At 44.3% G+C, this 16,707-nt stretch overlaps 1 protein-coding gene across 2 annotated transcripts in view; it reads right to left on the reverse strand.

Moving 5' to 3' along the window:
- LOC143805035 (5-aminolevulinate synthase, erythroid-specific, mitochondrial-like) overlaps window positions 1–16,707 on the reverse strand; it is an 82,054-nt gene that overhangs the window by 20,619 nt on the left and 44,728 nt on the right. Inside the window, exon 3 of one of the 2 annotated variants that reach the window (XM_077283775.1) lies at window positions 3,480–3,593. The exons of the other annotated variant lie outside the window; for it this stretch is intronic. The gene's annotated coding sequence lies outside the window, so the exon portion shown is untranslated. The remainder of the gene's footprint in view (window positions 1–3,479; window positions 3,594–16,707) is intronic. 2 annotated transcript variants of the gene reach the window in all.

A 16,707-nucleotide genomic window follows, 5' to 3' on the forward strand; every position in this document is an offset into this window, starting at 1 on the left:
CTTAAACTTCTCTGGTAAAATGAAAGCTGTGCTGTGATTGGTTGCTATAGGCAACAAAGCCAGTTTTGATAATTGAGGCCTAAAATGTTCTTTGGCACCCTTTTAGTGGGATTGACTACTACTGGCAGAACTTTTTAATAACTAGGGCTACAGTATTCTGTAGTAACATGGCTGATGTAAGGCCAGTTTCCAGCATTTTAATGTATTAAGGGAGAACCTGACACTATATTTTGCTGAACTGAGCTTCATGTGGTGGAAGATCGTGTTTCTGGTTGTAAAAGTCAGCCATTTTATTTTTCTTTAAAAAAAACAAAAACCTGAGGTGTGACACAAACACCAAAACCTCACTCCCACAAGGTCCCCATACTCACACCAGTACATGTCCAGGCCGGTTTGAAGTTTGCCAATGACCATCTTGATGATTCAGAGGATTAATGGCAGAAGGTCATGTGGTCAGATGAGACCAAATAATAACTTTTTGGTATCAACTCCATTCGCCGTATTTGGAAGAAGAAGAACGATGAGTACAACCCCAAAAATACCATCCCACCCGTGAAGCATGGTGGGGGAAACATCATACTTTGGGGGTGCTTTTCTGCAAAGGGGACAGGAAAACAGCACCGTATTGAAGGCAGGATGGATTGGGTCATGTATTGTGAGATTTTGGCCAACAACCTCCTTCCCTCAGTAAGAGCATTGAAGATGGGTCTTGGCTGGGTTTTCCAGTATGACAATGACCCAAAACACACAGCCAGGGCAACTAAGGAGTGGCTCCGTAAGAAGCATTCCAAGGTCCTGCAGTGGCCTAGCCAGTCTCCAGACCTGACCCCAAAAAATCTTTGGAGGGAGCTCAAACTCAATGTTGCCCAACGACAGCCCCAAAACCTGGAAGATCTGTATGGAGGAGTGGGCCAAAATCCCTGCTGCAGTGTGTGCAAACTTGGTCAAGAACTTCAGGAGACGTCTGACCTCTGCAATTGGAAAGAAAGGTTTCTGGTCTGTTTTTCTATTGTATCAAATACTTATTTCATGCAATAAAATGAAAATTAATTATGTAAAAATCATACAATGTGATTTTCTGGATTTTGTTAGACTCTATCTGTCACAGGTGAAGTTTACAGTTTACCAACAATAAAAATTACAGACCTTTCCATTCTTTGTACGTGGGAAATCTTTCAAAATCGGCAGTGTATCAAATACTTACGGTATTTTCCCCACTGTAATAGTGTGTGGTGTATTGGGTGCACGATACCAGCTCAGGAACTGAGTCTGCACCATACCCCGCATCTGCCGGTTATACTATACAGCTAGCACCTGACGTTAACAGCAGTGATTGGAGTGAGCTCTGATCACTGTTGTTTAACTTTTTGGATGCAGCTTTCCGTGACTGAGAGCAGCACACAAATGGACTAGTTGCTGGTGTGCTCCACTGGTACCCATTGTCACCTCTATAAACTGGTTATGGGGTAAGCTTTGGGTTATCATGACAGCCAAAGTCCTACGGGAGGCCCCCTTCTCTGCCATCTGGGTACTCCTATGGAGCCTAGCACTGTGTCTCAGCTTTACAGGAGAATGTAAATTTTTCTTTATGCTACAGTATTGCATTACACAGGTCAAGCACTTATAAATAAAATTTTAAAATAATGTACAGTAGATTTAAATCTCCTTTCCTTTTTCAGTTAAAAAATAAAGAATAAAAAAACATATTTGGTATCATTGTGTCTTTAACAAGTACAATCTATCAAAATAAAAAAACTATTTAAACAATACATTAAATATTGAAAAAAAAATAATAACGTCAGAATTGCTGTTTTTCGGGCGTCACACATTTCCCTAAAAATGCAATACAAAGAAGTCAAAGTGTCTTATATTCTCCTTATATACCTATTTGCTATCTTCGGGAGCTATGTCTACTGTCAATTATATTAAAGGGAAGTGGGGGGGACTTCTTTCTAGTATGCAAGAGGAGGAATGGGACGACATTCTTGAATCTCCAATTAAAGTATCCCCATCAGTTAACAATAGGATGACCCAGTTATACATACTACACCAATCGTACTTAACTCCGATAAGGCTCTTTAAGATGGGTCGGTTTCAAACATCTGCCGTGCTTTAGATGCAGACTTCATCCACATGATATGGAGGTGTCCTGTTGTTCTTCAATATTGGAGGGAGGTGACATCACTACTTGCATCATTGCTATCAATTCCAGTTCCCCTTGACCCACTAGTTTGTATATTTGGGGTATGGGAGGAGGAGACTTGGGATCATTACATTGATATTTTCCTACGCGAGATGCTCTTTATGGCATGGAAGGTATTGGCTTTGCGGTGGATGGGGAGCTCAAATCCAGCTACAAGAGCTTGGATTGATCTGGTTAATTCGATCATTCCATATGAACGCACGTTATATCAAAATAGAGGATGTCCGGGAAAATTTGAAAAGATCTGGGGTAGGTGGAATTCTTCCTATCTTACCCTGTAGATTTATTGTGGGTTGGGGATTTCACGTGGAGGGGCAGGCACGAGGCATTGCGGCGAGTTAGTAGTTAGTTCCTCTATGCTCAGTCATCTGAGTTTTTGGGTTTTGAGTGGAGTAAGGTGGTAATAGAAGTCAGCAAACCCCATTGTTAAGAACTGAGGCCCGATTCATCAAGTGCCATTTTGTACTCCAGTTTTGATGAAGTGTTCACTAGCGTAAGATGCACCAAATTTGTCACATCTTTCATCTGCTGTTTGGTGGTAAGAATCTGATGGAATCGGAATGGAGCCTCTGACACTAATATCAATAAAGCCTAAAACTTAACACTCTGTATAAAAAATGAAATGTACATTTATAGTCATAACATTAATTGAGACAATTTTTTGTATCACATATCATAGATTATAATGTCTAGAGAGTGAAAAATAGAAATACATATCAGAGTCAGGTTCTAAAATGTATAGATCTGAAAATAGATTTAAAGTATGTTACAAAAAAAATAAAAATCTAGTGCAAAAATTAATAATAAAAGTTGGACTGGTTGTCCATTAAATCAGGTGAAAAGAGAATACTATTAGAGTATGAAAAAAAAAAACTAAATAGATAAAAAGTAATAAATGATGAAAAAGCTATAAAATAATAGTAATACATGATAAAAATCAACAAAAAGAATAGTAATAAATGGTTTAGAAACAAACAAAAATAATAGTAATAAATTAACAAAAAACAATAAAAATAATAGTATCAAGTATTAAAACCTAAAAATACAAACAAATAATTGGAATAAAATGAATAATAACAACAATAATAATAGAATGAAGTATGTAAAAATAAGTAAAATATTGGAAAAAAGGATAGTAATGTGTATTCTACAGATAATCACATTATTACGTTCTCACTAATATCTATAGCCACAGTATTAGTTTATTGACTGCTGACTATATAAATTTGTCTATGATGGTCATCTACGTAGGGTCTATGGTAATAAAACTTCTTACCTGTTGCCCTGCACTGAGGACGAACATGAAGTGCTGATCCTGCCTGGTGCAGATTGTGAAGGCTACGAATGATCACACCCCGGTCACTTCTCATTGGTGCAGGGAATGTCAAAACTTTAGAGGAATGAAAAAAAAAAAAAGAGAAACCCTAGTAAACTGATGGAGTGGAGGGACTCATCTACAATATAAGCTCCAGACTCAGCATGGTGGAGTAAGGCTCTTATTTAAAAGGGCAATTTTCAGGTGGTGGAGAACCCCAATAAGATCTATGCCAACCTGGTTTCCTAGAGTTATAACTTGTAGATAATTGAAGTGTCAGACATGTTGTAGTCTTCTGTGTTCTACTTCTGGTCCTTCTCCCTTTCCCCCCAGTTAGTAAAGTTCAAAAGGTCCAGACAATTGTACTAATGGCACGTCCTATACAATATACATAACACATTCAGGTTGGTGGTAAATAGCCCAAACAAACAAAGAGAACCATAGTTTAAAATGTTGATAATCTTTATCAAAATTTAGACAATTAAAATGAATGAAAAAACCACAAGGTGCCTCATATGAGGGATGCCACTGTGTACTTGGCCCAATTAATACAGAAGTAAATACCAAATACTGAGGTTATGAGTCCACAAAGTAAGGCAACTCATGATATTATTATTATTTATTATTTATTGTTATAGCGCCATTTATTCCATGGCGCTTTACATGTGAGGAGGGGTATACATAATAAAAACAAGTACAATAATCTTAAACAATACAAGTCATAACTGGTACAGGAGGAGAGAGGACCCTGCCCGCAAAGGCTCACAATCTACAAGGGATGGGATATTAGTAATGTAACCAGTCAATGAGGGAAATGCCCACTATTCTAGTGCACTTAGACCAATCAGGGGAATAGAATTGTAACAGTATATACTGACACACTCAGCTAATTAACGTGTAAACAACTACGCCAGCCTATAGCAAAAGTTTAACAAAAGGGGCATTGTCTGTAGAAATGACAATAATCATATACCACCTAATTTATTCCAGATGCGGGAATAGTCTTACATAAGAAAGAGTAACAGTGACAAAAGGCCACATCAGAAGACATAAGCCCAAAAAATACCCTTAGCCCCGAAAGAATCTTGATGCAAAACGTGCGTCGGGGTGGGGGGATGCCGGTGTGACCTGACCTGTCACCTGATCTTAACCAAGGCTGATATTTTGCATTATTCCTTATTAGCAAGGTATTTTTCAGGCTTATATCTTCTGATGTAATGGCTGGTGGTAAAGACCTCACTAATAAAAGTGTGGTCTTGTACATATACTATGCAGTAGACATTTCTTACTTTGCCCAGTGTAAAGTAAAGCAGAGAGACAACACATCTCTATACTGTTAATAGACAGTTACAGTAGGGGAAATAAGTATTTGATCCCTTGCTGATTTTGTAAGTTTGCCCACTGACAAACACATGAACAGTCTATAATTTTAAGGGTAGGTTAATTTTAATATTGAGAGATAAAATATAAAAAATAAAATCCAGAAAATCACATTGTATAAATTCTATAAATTTATTTGCATTTTGCAGTGCGAAATAAGTATTTGATCCCTCTGGAAAACAAAACGTAATACTTGGTGGCAAAACCCTTGTTAACATGTCAGGAGGAATTTTGGTCCACTCCTCTTTGCAGATCATCTCTAAATCATTAAGATTTTGATGCTGTCTCTTGGCAACTCGGAGCTTTAACTCCCTCCATACGTTGTCTATGGGATTAAGGTCTGGAGACTGGCTAGCCCACTCCATGACCTTAATGTGCTTCTTTTTGAGCCAATCCTTTGTTGCCTTGGCTGTATGTTTGGGGTCATAGTCTTGCTAGAAGACCCAGCCACGACCCATTTTTTATGTCCGGGCGGAGGAAAGGAGGTTGTCACTCAGGATTTTACGGTAAATGGCTCCATCCATTCTCCCATTGATGTAGTGAAGTAGTCCTGTGCCCTTAGCAGAGAAACACCTCCAAAACATAATGCTTCCACCTCCATGCTTGACAGTGGGGAAGGTGTTCTTTGGGTCGTAGGCAGCATTTCTCTTCCTTCAAACACAGCAAGTTGAATTAATGCCAAAGACCTCAATTTTTTGTCTCATCTGACCACAGCACCTTCTCCCAATCACTCACAGAATCATCCAGGTGTTCATTGGCAAACTTCAGTCGGGCCTGCACAAGTTCCTTCTTGAGCAGGAGGACCTTGCGGCCACTGCAGGATTTTAAACTTAATGTGTTACCAATGGTTTTCTTGGTGACTGTGGTCCCAGCTGCCTTAAGATCATTAACAAGTTCCCACTGTGTAGTTTTAGGCTGATCTCTCACCTTCCTCATGATCAAGGCTATCCCACGAGGTGAGATTTTGCACGGTGCCCCAGATCGATGTCGATTAACAGTCCTTTTGTATTTCTTCCATGTTCTTACTATTGCACCAACAGTTGCCTCCTTCTCACCCAGCGTCTACTTATGGTTTTATAGCCCATTCCTGCTTTGGTCTTGCCCATGCTGTAGAGCAGGGGTCAGGAACCTTTTTGGGTAAGAGAGCCGTAAACGCCACATATTTTGAAATATAATTCCGCGAGAGCCGTACGTGCTTGCAGACGGCGCGGCTATGCAGGGAGTTATGGGAAATGTAGTCCATGCTCCCTGCCGCTCACCACTGCCGCCAATGCTTATCAGGCCATCAAAGAACTACCAATATCAGCGTGCACCACGGCCTGATGGAGCGCGGTGCATGCATCCTTCCCAGGGGCGTAGCTAGAGCTTTTGCCGCCCGGGGCTGTTCCCGAGTTTGGCGCCCCCCCCAGAACGTATGCGATTTTCACACTTAGTCATGTACCGACGAGCTCCTCTCCCTTAAGCTCCCAATGTTCAGTGAAAAACTGAGAGAAGCAGAAGAGAAGCTCGTTGTCACAGGACCATGAGTATGAAAATCGCATATGAGTGAAGTTTCCATGTGTCGACGACTGGAACCTGCGGAGCTGAATCCTGACATCGCACGCTTCTGAATTCTCACAACGCATGCACTGCACACTTTTAGGATTCTCCCTTGCCGGTGGACAGTCATGTCAGCACAAGCATGTGATTTGTATACTTCTGACCACATTCCGACTAGACGTGCCCGGCCTCACTCAGTTCATTTTCATAGAGTGAGGCCACACATGTCTAGTCAGCACGTGACCGCATGTATGTAAATCGCCAGCACCAGAGAATCCTGACAGTGTGCAGGGCGCACTGTGAGAAGTCAGAAGTCTGCAGTCACAAAGAATGACTGCAGACTCATCACAAACCTGGACATCCCCTTTAATGCTCCTAACATAAATAAAAACATGAGAGTTAGTATCACAAATAACATTTACATCCAGGTACCTGATAGATGACGTCTCCTCTGGAGCCGTTCTCCCCATGTTGAGTTTTCTCATCCACAGCTGTCTCTGCAGACTTCCATCTTCTCCGCTCTTTTGCAGAAAATCTCCACATGACGCCCTTAAAGATACAAGTGTCATTATAATGCTCCTGAATAAAAAATTTCCCCTCACTATATTGTCTGCATAAAATATGACCCCCACACTGTCTGTCTTATGGTACATGCTCTTCACACTGACCTCCCCTTTCTATACCGGACCCCTCTTCACACTGACCTCTCACACTGTGTCCCCCCTATAGGGCCCAGTATTTATACTGTACTCTCTCATCACACTCCCCCTCCTTTGTATACTGTCCCCTCCTGGCTGTGCCCTTACACTGTCCCCCATGCTACGCATGCACACATCCCAACACCCTCACTCCCCGTACTCTGTCCACATACGTTTTTCACATCGCTACTCATACTGTGTCCGCATACATTCCCCCGTTTGACCCCAAGCTGTCTGCACCCATCCCCCATACTGTTTCCTCATATATGCCCCCCCATCTCCCCCTTTGCTCTTCATTTTGTGTCCTCAGATCTCCCCCACACATTAAATCCCCCCATCCCCATGACAAATCTCCCCCCACACACAATAAATACCCCATCTCCACTCACATTAAATTTCCCCCCACAATAAATCCCCCCATCTCCACTCATATTAAATATCCCCAATCCAATAATATATCCCACTATCCCCACTCACATGAAATCCCCCCCACAATATATGCCCCCATCCCCCCCCACAATATATGCCCCCATCCCCACTCACAGTAAATCCCCCCACAATATTATATGCCCCCCATCCCCACTCACAGTAAATCCCCCCACAATATTATATGCACCTTCGGTGTCTTCAGCTCCACTGGAGCACTTTCCACCGCTCTGTGTCTCCTGGTCGATCTGCAGCTCCTGCTCTGCCGCGCAGGTGAGTGACGTCAGCAGCGTGATCACATGACCTGATCACGCTGCTGGCGTCGCTCTGACCCGGCAGTCAGAGCTTCAATTGTACTCGCATCACAGATACGAGTACAATTGAACACTGGGAGCCGGCGCGCCGCAGCTTCTCTGTGCCGGCTGTCAGCTTGACAGTCGGCACAGAGAACAGCTGACTCCCAGTGCGGGGGGTGACAGAATGCAGCCGCCGGGGGAGACACTGCGGACCGCCGCTTTAGGCGGCCCGACTGCGCCCCCCTGCCGGCTGCGCCCCCCTAGATACGCCACTGACTCACCGCCGCATTGTGCCGCCCCCCGCATTGTGCCGCCCGGGGCGGACCGCCCCCCCCGCACCCCCCTTCCTACGCCACTGATCCTTCCCATAGACAGGTAGGAGCCCTGTCTGCGAGCCAGATACGGCCATCAAAAGAGCCATATCTGGCTCGCGAGCCATAGGTTCCCGACCCCTGCTGTAGAGGTTAGAATCTGACTGACTAATTGAGTCTGTGGACAGGAGTCTTTTATAAAGGTGACTGTTATGACCCCAATGGCAGAGGGTCTCAGAAATAAATACCAAGTCTGCAAACACAAAAAACCAGCTCATAGGGCAGTGGTAACTGGGCTGACCGTATATCTAATCCTAGCACCACAAATAGCAGCAGCCGGGGAACGTGCCTACGTTGGTTCTAGACGTCTCGCGCCAGCCGGAGAACTAACTAACCCTAGAAGGGAAAAGATAGACCTTTCTTGCCTCCAGAGAAAAGACCCCAAAAGTTGGATACAAGCCCCCAACAAATAATAACGGTGAGGTAAGAAGAAAAGACAAACGTAAGAATGAACTAGGTATTTAGCAAAGAGAGGCCCACTGACTAATAGCAGAATATAGTAAGATGACTTATACGGTCAGCAAAAACCCTATCAAAATATCCACGCTGGATATTCAAGAACCCCCGAACCGTCTAACGGCCCGGGGGGAGAATACCAGCCCCCTAGAGCTTCCAGCAAAATCAGGAATCACATTTAGTACAAGCTGGACAAAAAATAAGAGCAATGCAAATAACCAAAAAACAAGGAAGCAAGACTTAGCTTAATTTTGCAAGAACCAGGACCAGCAGACAGGAGCAAACAGAAAGGACTGATTACAATGATGCCAGGCACCAGACTGAGAATTCAGGAAGTTCATATAGCAACACCCCTGAACTAACGACCCAGGTGGGTGCCAAACTGAGGAAAGACAATCCCAGAGTTATATCACTAGTGACCACAAGAGGGAGCCAAAAAAGTCTAATTCACAACAGTACCCCCCCTTTAAGGAGGGGTCACCGAACCCTCACCAAGACCGCCAGGGCGATCAGGATGAGCAGCGTGAAAGGCACAAACTAAATCGGCCGCATGCACATCAGAGGCAACCACCCAGGAATTATCCTCCTGACCATAGCCCTTCCACTTGACCAGATACTGAAGCCTCCGCCGCTAGAGACGAGAATCCAAGATCTTCTCCACCACATACTCCAACTCGCCCTCAACCAATACCGGAGCAGGAGGCTCAACAGAAGGAACCACAGGTACAACGTACCGCCGCAACAAAGACCTATGGAACACGTTGTGAATGGCAAACGACACCGGAAGATCCAAGCGAAAGGACACAGGATTAAGGATTTCCAATATCTTGTAAGGACCGATGAAGCGAGGCTTAAATTTAGGAGAGGAGACCTTCATAGGAACAAATCGAGAAGACAGCCATACCAAATCCCCAACACGAAGTCGGGGACCCACACCGCGGCGGCGGTTGGCAAAACGCTGAGCCTTCTCCTGTGACAACTTTAAGTTGTCCACCACATGATTCCAAATCTGCTGCAACCTATCCACCACAGAATCTACCCCAGGACAGTCAGAAGGCTCCACATGTCCCGAGGAAAAACGAGGATGGAAACCAGAGTTGCAGAAAAATGGCGAAACCAAAGTAGCGGAACTAGCCCGATTATTAAGGGCAAACTCAGCCAACGGCAAGAAGGTCACCCAATCATCCTGATCTGCAGAAACAAAACACCTCAAATAAGCCTCCAGAGTCTGATTAGTTCGTTCCGTTTGTCCATTAGTCTGAGGATGAAAGGCAGACGAAAACGACAAATCAATGCCCATCTTAGCACAAAAGGATCGCCAGAACCTGGAAACAAACTGGGATCCTCAGTCAGACACGATATTCTCAGGAATGCCGTGTAAACGAACCACATTCTGAAAGAACAAAGGAACCAGATCGGAAGAGGAAGGCAGCTTAGGCAAAGATACCAAATGGACCATCTTGGAAAAGCGATCACATACCACCCAGATGACAGACATGCCCTGAGACACCGGAAGATCTGAAATGAAATCCATGGAAATGTGTGTCCAAGGCCTCTTCGGGACAGGCAAGGGCAAGAGCAACCCGCTGGCACGAGAACAGCAAGGCTTAGCTCGAGCACAAGTCCCACAGGACTGCACAAATGACCGCACATCCCGTGACAAGGAAGGCCACCAAAAGGACCTAGCCACCAAATCTCTGGTGCCAAAAATTCCCGGATGCCCTGCCAACACCGAGGAATGAACCTCGGAAATGACTCCACTTATCAGGAACAAACAGTCTGTCAGGTGGACAAGAGTCAGGTCTACCAGCCTGAAATCTCTGCAACACACGTCGCAAATCCGGAGAAATGGCTGACAAGATTACTCCCTCTTTAAGAATACCAACTGGTTCTGCGACTCCAGGAGAGTCAGGCACAAAGCTCCTTGAAAGAGCATCAGCCTTCACATTCTTTGAACCTGGTAAATACGAGACCACAAAGTCAAAACGGGAGAAAAACAATGACCAACGGGCCTGTCTAGGATTCAGGCGTTTAGCAGACTCGATTTTTGTGATCAGTCAAGACCACCACACGATGCTTAGCACCCTCGAGCCAATGACGCCACTCCTCAAATGCCCACTTCATGGCCAGCAACTCCCGATTGCCAACATCATAATTCCGCTCAGCAGGCGAAAACTTCCTAGAGAAAAAAGCACATGGTCTCATTACAGAGCAACCAGGACCTCTCTGCGACAAAACGGCCCTTGCCCCAATCTCAGAAGCATCCACTTCAACCTGAAAGGGAAGTGAGACATCAGGCTGGCACAAAACAGGCGCTGAAGTAAACCGGCGCTTCAACTCTTGGAAAGCTTCCACGGCTGCAGGAGCCCAGTTAGCAACATCAGAACCTTTCTTGGTCATATCCGTCAAAGGTTTAACAACGCTAGAAAAATTAGCGATAAAACGACGGTAGAAGTTAGCAAAACCCAAGAACTTCTGAAGACTCTTAACTGACATGGGTTGAGTCCAATCATGAATAGCTCGGACCTTGACTGGGTCCATCTCCACCGCAGAAGGGGAAAAAATAAAACCCAAAAAGGGAACCTTCTGTACTCCAAAGAGACACTTTGAGCCCTTAACAAACAAAGCATTCTCACGCAAGACCTGAAACACCATCCTGACCTGCTCTACATGCGAGTCCCAATCATCAGAAAAAAACAGAATATCATCCAGATAAACAATCATAAATCTATCCAGATACTTCCGGAAAATATCATGCATAAAAGACTGAAACACTGAAGGAGCATTAGAGAGCCCAAAAGGCATCACCAAGTACTCAAAATGACCTTCGGGCGTATTAAATGCAGTTTTCCATTCATCTCCCTGCTTAATGCGCACAAGGTTGTACGCACCACGAAGATCTATCTTGGTGAACCATTTGGCACCTTTAATCCGGGCAAACAAGTCCGACAACAGAGGCAAAGGATACTGAAATTTAACAGTGATTTTATTCAGAAGCCGATAGTCAATACAAGGTCTCAAAGATCCGTCCTTCTTGGCCACAAAAAAGAATCCCGCACCAAGAGGGGAAGAGGATGCCCCTTCTCCAGAGATTCCTTGATATACGAACGCATTGCGGTATGCTCAGGTACAGACAGATTAAATAGTCTTCCCTTAGGAAATTTACTACCTGGAATCAAATCTATAGCGCAGTCACAGTCCCTATGAGGAGGCAGAGCACTGGACCTGGACTCGCTGAATACATCCTGAAAATCAGACAAATACTCAGGAACTTCCGAAGGAGTAGAGGAAGCAATAGACACCGGCGGGGAATCACCATGAATTCCATAACAGCCCCAACTTGACACAGACATTGCCTTCCAATCCAAGACTGGATTATGGGTCTGTAACCATGGTAGACCCAAAACGACCAAATCATGCATTTTATGCAGAACAAGAAAACGAATCACCTCCCGATGTTCAGGAGTCATACACATGGTTACCTGTGTCCAAAACTGCGGTTTATTTTCCGCCAATGGCGTAGCATCAATACCTCTAAGAGGGATAGGATTTACCAATGGCTCAAGAACAAAACCACAGCGCCTGGCAAATGACAGATCCATAAGACTCAGGGCAGCACCTGAATCCACAAACGCCATAACAGGGTAGGAAGACAATGAGCAAATTAAAGTCACAGACAAAATAAATTTAGGTTGCAAATTACCAATGGCGACAGGGCTAACAACCCTTGTTAGGCGTTTAGAGCATGCTGATATAACATGTGTAGAATCACCACAGTAAAAACACAACCCATTCTGACGTCTATGATTTTTCCGTTCATTTCTAGTCTGAATTCTATCACATTGCATTAAATCAGGTGTCTGTTCAGACAACACCACCAGAGGATTAGCAGTTTTGCGCTCCCGCAAACGCCGATCAATTTGAATAGCCAGCGCCATGGAATCATTCAGACTTGTAGGAATGGAGAAACCCACCATCACATTCTTAATGGCTTCAGAAAGGCCATTTCTGAAATTTGCGGCCAGAGCACACTCATTCCACTGAGTAAGCACGGACCATTTCCGAAATTTTTGGCAATACACTTCAGCTTCATCCTGGCCCTGAGAAATAGCCAGCAAGGCTTTTTCTGCCTGAATTTCAAGATTGGGTTCCTCGTAAAGCAATCCGAGCACCAGAAAAAAACGCATCAATATTCGCCAATGCCGGATCTCCTAGCGCTAGCGAGAAAGCCCAATCCTGAGGGTCGCCCCGCAAGAAAGAGATAACAATTTTAACTTGCTGAGCTGAGTCTCCAGACGAACGGGGTCTCAGAGATAGAAACAATTTACAATTATTCCTGAAATTCCTAAACTTAAATCGGTCTCCAGAGAACAGTTCAGGAATAGGTATTTTAGGTTCAGACATTGGACTACTGGTAACAAAATCTTGTATGCTCTGCACACGAGCAGCAAGCTGATCCACACTTGTAATCAAAGTCTGGACATTCATGTCTGCAGCAAGCATAAGCCACTCAGAGGTAAAGGGGAGGAAGAAAGAGAGGAAAAAAAAACAAAAACTCAGAATTTCCTTTCTTATTATCCCACTTCTGCAATGCATTAAACATTCAATGTTGGCCTGGCATACTGTTATGACCCCAATGGCAGAGGGTCTCAGAAATAAATACCAAGTCTGCAAACACAAAAAACCAGCTCATAGGGCAGTGGTAACTGGGCTGACCGTATATTCAATCCTAGCACCACAAATAGCAGCAGCCGGGGAACGTGCCTACGTTGGTTCTAGACGTCTCGCGCCAGCCGGAGAACTAACTAACCCTAAAAGGGAAAAGATAGACCTTTCTTGCCTCCAGAGAAAAGACCCCAAAAGTTGGATACAAGCCCCCAACAAATAATAACGGTGAGGTAAGAAGAAAAGACAAACGTAAGAATTAACTAGGTATTTAGCAAAGAGAGGCCCACTGACTAATAGCAGAATATAGTAAGATGACTTATACGGTCAGCAAAAACCCTATCAAAATATCCATGCTGGATATTCAAGAACCCCCGAACCGTCTAACGGCCCGGGGGGAGAATACTAGCCCCCTAGAGCTTCCAGCAAAATCAGGAATCACATTTAGTACAAGCTGGAAAAAAATTAGAGCAATGCAAATAACCAAAAAACAAGGAAGCAAGACTTAGCTTAATTTTGCAAGAACCAGGACCAGCAGACAGGAGCAAACAGAAAGGACTGATTACAACGATGCCAGGCACCAGACTGAGAATTCAGGAAGTTCATATAGCAACACCCCTGGACTAACGACCCAGGTGGGTGCCAAACTGAGGAAAGACAATCCCAGAGTTATATCACTAGTGACCACAAGAGGGAGCCAAAAAAGTCTAATTCACAACAGGTGACTATGTAAGACAGCTGTCTTTAATGCAAGTAGCGAGTTGATTAGGAGCGTCTAACTGGTCTGTAGGAGCCAGCACTCTTAATGGTTGGTGGGGGATCAAATACTTATTTCTCAGTGCAAAATACAAATAAATTTATAAAATTTATACAATGTGATTTTCTGGATTCTATTTTTGATACTAGATGGAGGCCCGATGCTATCGCATCGGGAGGGTGATGACGTCCTGATGGGGGCAAGCTTTGCAGCACTGAGAATCTTCCGGCGGGGAGGGTGCCCGCTGGTCTGGATCCGAGCAGCGGCGGTCGGGATCCCAGCGGCGGCCTGGATCCCAGCGGTGGGGAGGGGTCCTTGCAGCGTGGGGTTCTTGCGGCGGGGGAGTCCCAGTAGCGGGGAGTCCGGTGATGACCCGCTGGTGGTACTGCGCAAGGGCCTGGTATCACCAGCGGGTGCCATATAGGAATACCCATCACTTGGGTATTCCAATATGGCGGTCGGCGTACTTCTGGTGCGGCACGGTGGATTGTGGGATTCGGGGACGTCCAGACGGAAGTGGATGACAGACAATCTAAGGTAATGATATCAATAGATTCTATCTCTGAATGTTAAAATTAACCTGCCCTTAAAATTATAGACTGTTCATGTCTTTGACAGTGGGCAAACTTACAAAATCAGCAAGGGATCAAATACTTATTTCCCCCACTGTATGCTGATGTGTACCGCACCAGCGTATAACAAAAGGATGTTTTTTCAGCATACTCTGGGCATGGGAACATAATGACAAGCGGATCTTTATGTTGCAGAATATTCCGGTCATAAAAATCCTATGTGCCTGAATAAAACAAAGTGTGAACAGGTGGGGATGTGGAATTGTATGGCAGTTTTGGTGCCCTCTAGAGGAACAAAGTGGATATAGCTAATAGAAATATTCAGTTTGAAGTAACACAGACTAGTGATGAGCGAATATACTCGTTGCTCGGGTTTTCCCGAGCACGCTCGGGCGATCTCCGAGTATTTGTTAGTGTTCGGAGATTAAGTTTTCATCACCTCAGCACCATGATTTACATCTCTTAGCCAGCTTGATTACATGTGGGGATTAACTAACAACCAGGCAACCCCCACATGTACTCAGCCTGGCTAATAGCTGTAAATCATTCAGCTGAGGTGATGAAAACCAAATCTCCGAACACTAACAAATACTCGGAGATCACCTGAGCGTGCTCGGGAAAACCCGAGCAACGAGTATATTCGCTCATCACTAACACAGACATAAAAGAACATCCCTGAGATCATGAATGAAGGCTTCCCAATAAGGAAACCTTGAGTACCATGCAATTGTGTAACATGTGGGGCCATGGTGGTGGATACAGAATTCTTAGGAGCACAACATTTAAAAAGAAAAAAAAAAAGAATGACAACTTTCTTTTGTTTTTATTTGAAATTGTGCACCATTAAAAAGCGACGTCGCTAGCACTTTTCTTGTTAGCGGACTTCTGGTTGGATGAGCCACTAAAAATACCAATACAGTTAGATCCTGTACACCGCTGTAGGCCAGCAGGCCAACACGGCTTCAGAGTCCCAGCACGGATGGCGTAGTGATGTCACACTATACCTAATATTCCCTGCGTACAGATGTACATGCAGTGGCTTAAAATATGGAGAAATTCTGCCAAGGAAGATTTTAAAAAGTTATCAGTCCAACAAGCACTTGTATTCTCCATCAGGACACATCTTCACTCCGGTGCTTGTTACGGTTTTCAGCTGCTCAGGAAATGCGGTTGCACGATTTGGTCTCTGCAGGTACTCAAGGTTCACAGCTACTTAGTATGGACATGTGCTATTGCTGTAAGGACTCTGTTGCTTACTTAGTGGTCGCGCCTTTAACAAGATGAAGCTGCGGAGTCAAGGCTCCAGACACCAATATTGATGAGGTGCTGGGTAGAGTGGACACTTCTTTTAAAGGGACTATCAGCACAGAATATATCATAGAATCATAGACTGTTAGAGTTGGAAGGGACCTCCAGGGTCATCGTGTCCAACCCCTTGTTCAATGCAGGATTCACTAAACCATCTCAGACAGATGTGTGTCCAGCCTCCTTTGAAGGAGAACTCACCACCTCTCGTGACAGCCTGTTCCACTCTTTGATGACCCTCACGGTCAAATTTTATTTTCTAATCTATCTTGTCCCTTTCAGTTTCATTCCATTGCGTCTCGTGTTTCCATGTGCAAATGAGAATATTGATGATCCCTCTACACTATGACAGCCCTTCAGATATTTGTCATCAGCTATTAAGTGTCCTCTTAACCTTCTCTTTTGCAAGCTAAACATTCCCAGATCCTTTAACCATTCCTTGTAGGACATACTTTGCAGTGTGCTCACCATCCTGGTCGATCTTCTCTGAACTCGCTCCTGTTTATTTCAGTGTCTTTTTCAAAATGTGGTGCCCAGAACTGGACACCATATTCTAGATGGGGTCTGATCAAGGAGGAATAGAGGGGGATAATTACTTCACATGATCTAGACTCTATGCTTCTCTTAATGTATCCTAGAACTTTTTTGCTGCTGCATCGCACTGTTGACTCACGTGCAGTCTGTGTTCTATTAATTCACCCGTCTTTTTCACGTGTGCTGTTGC

The sequence above is a fragment of the Ranitomeya variabilis genome, chromosome 2, assembly GCF_051348905.1.
Source record: "Ranitomeya variabilis isolate aRanVar5 chromosome 2, aRanVar5.hap1, whole genome shotgun sequence".
Taxonomy (NCBI): Eukaryota; Metazoa; Chordata; class Amphibia; order Anura; family Dendrobatidae; genus Ranitomeya; species Ranitomeya variabilis.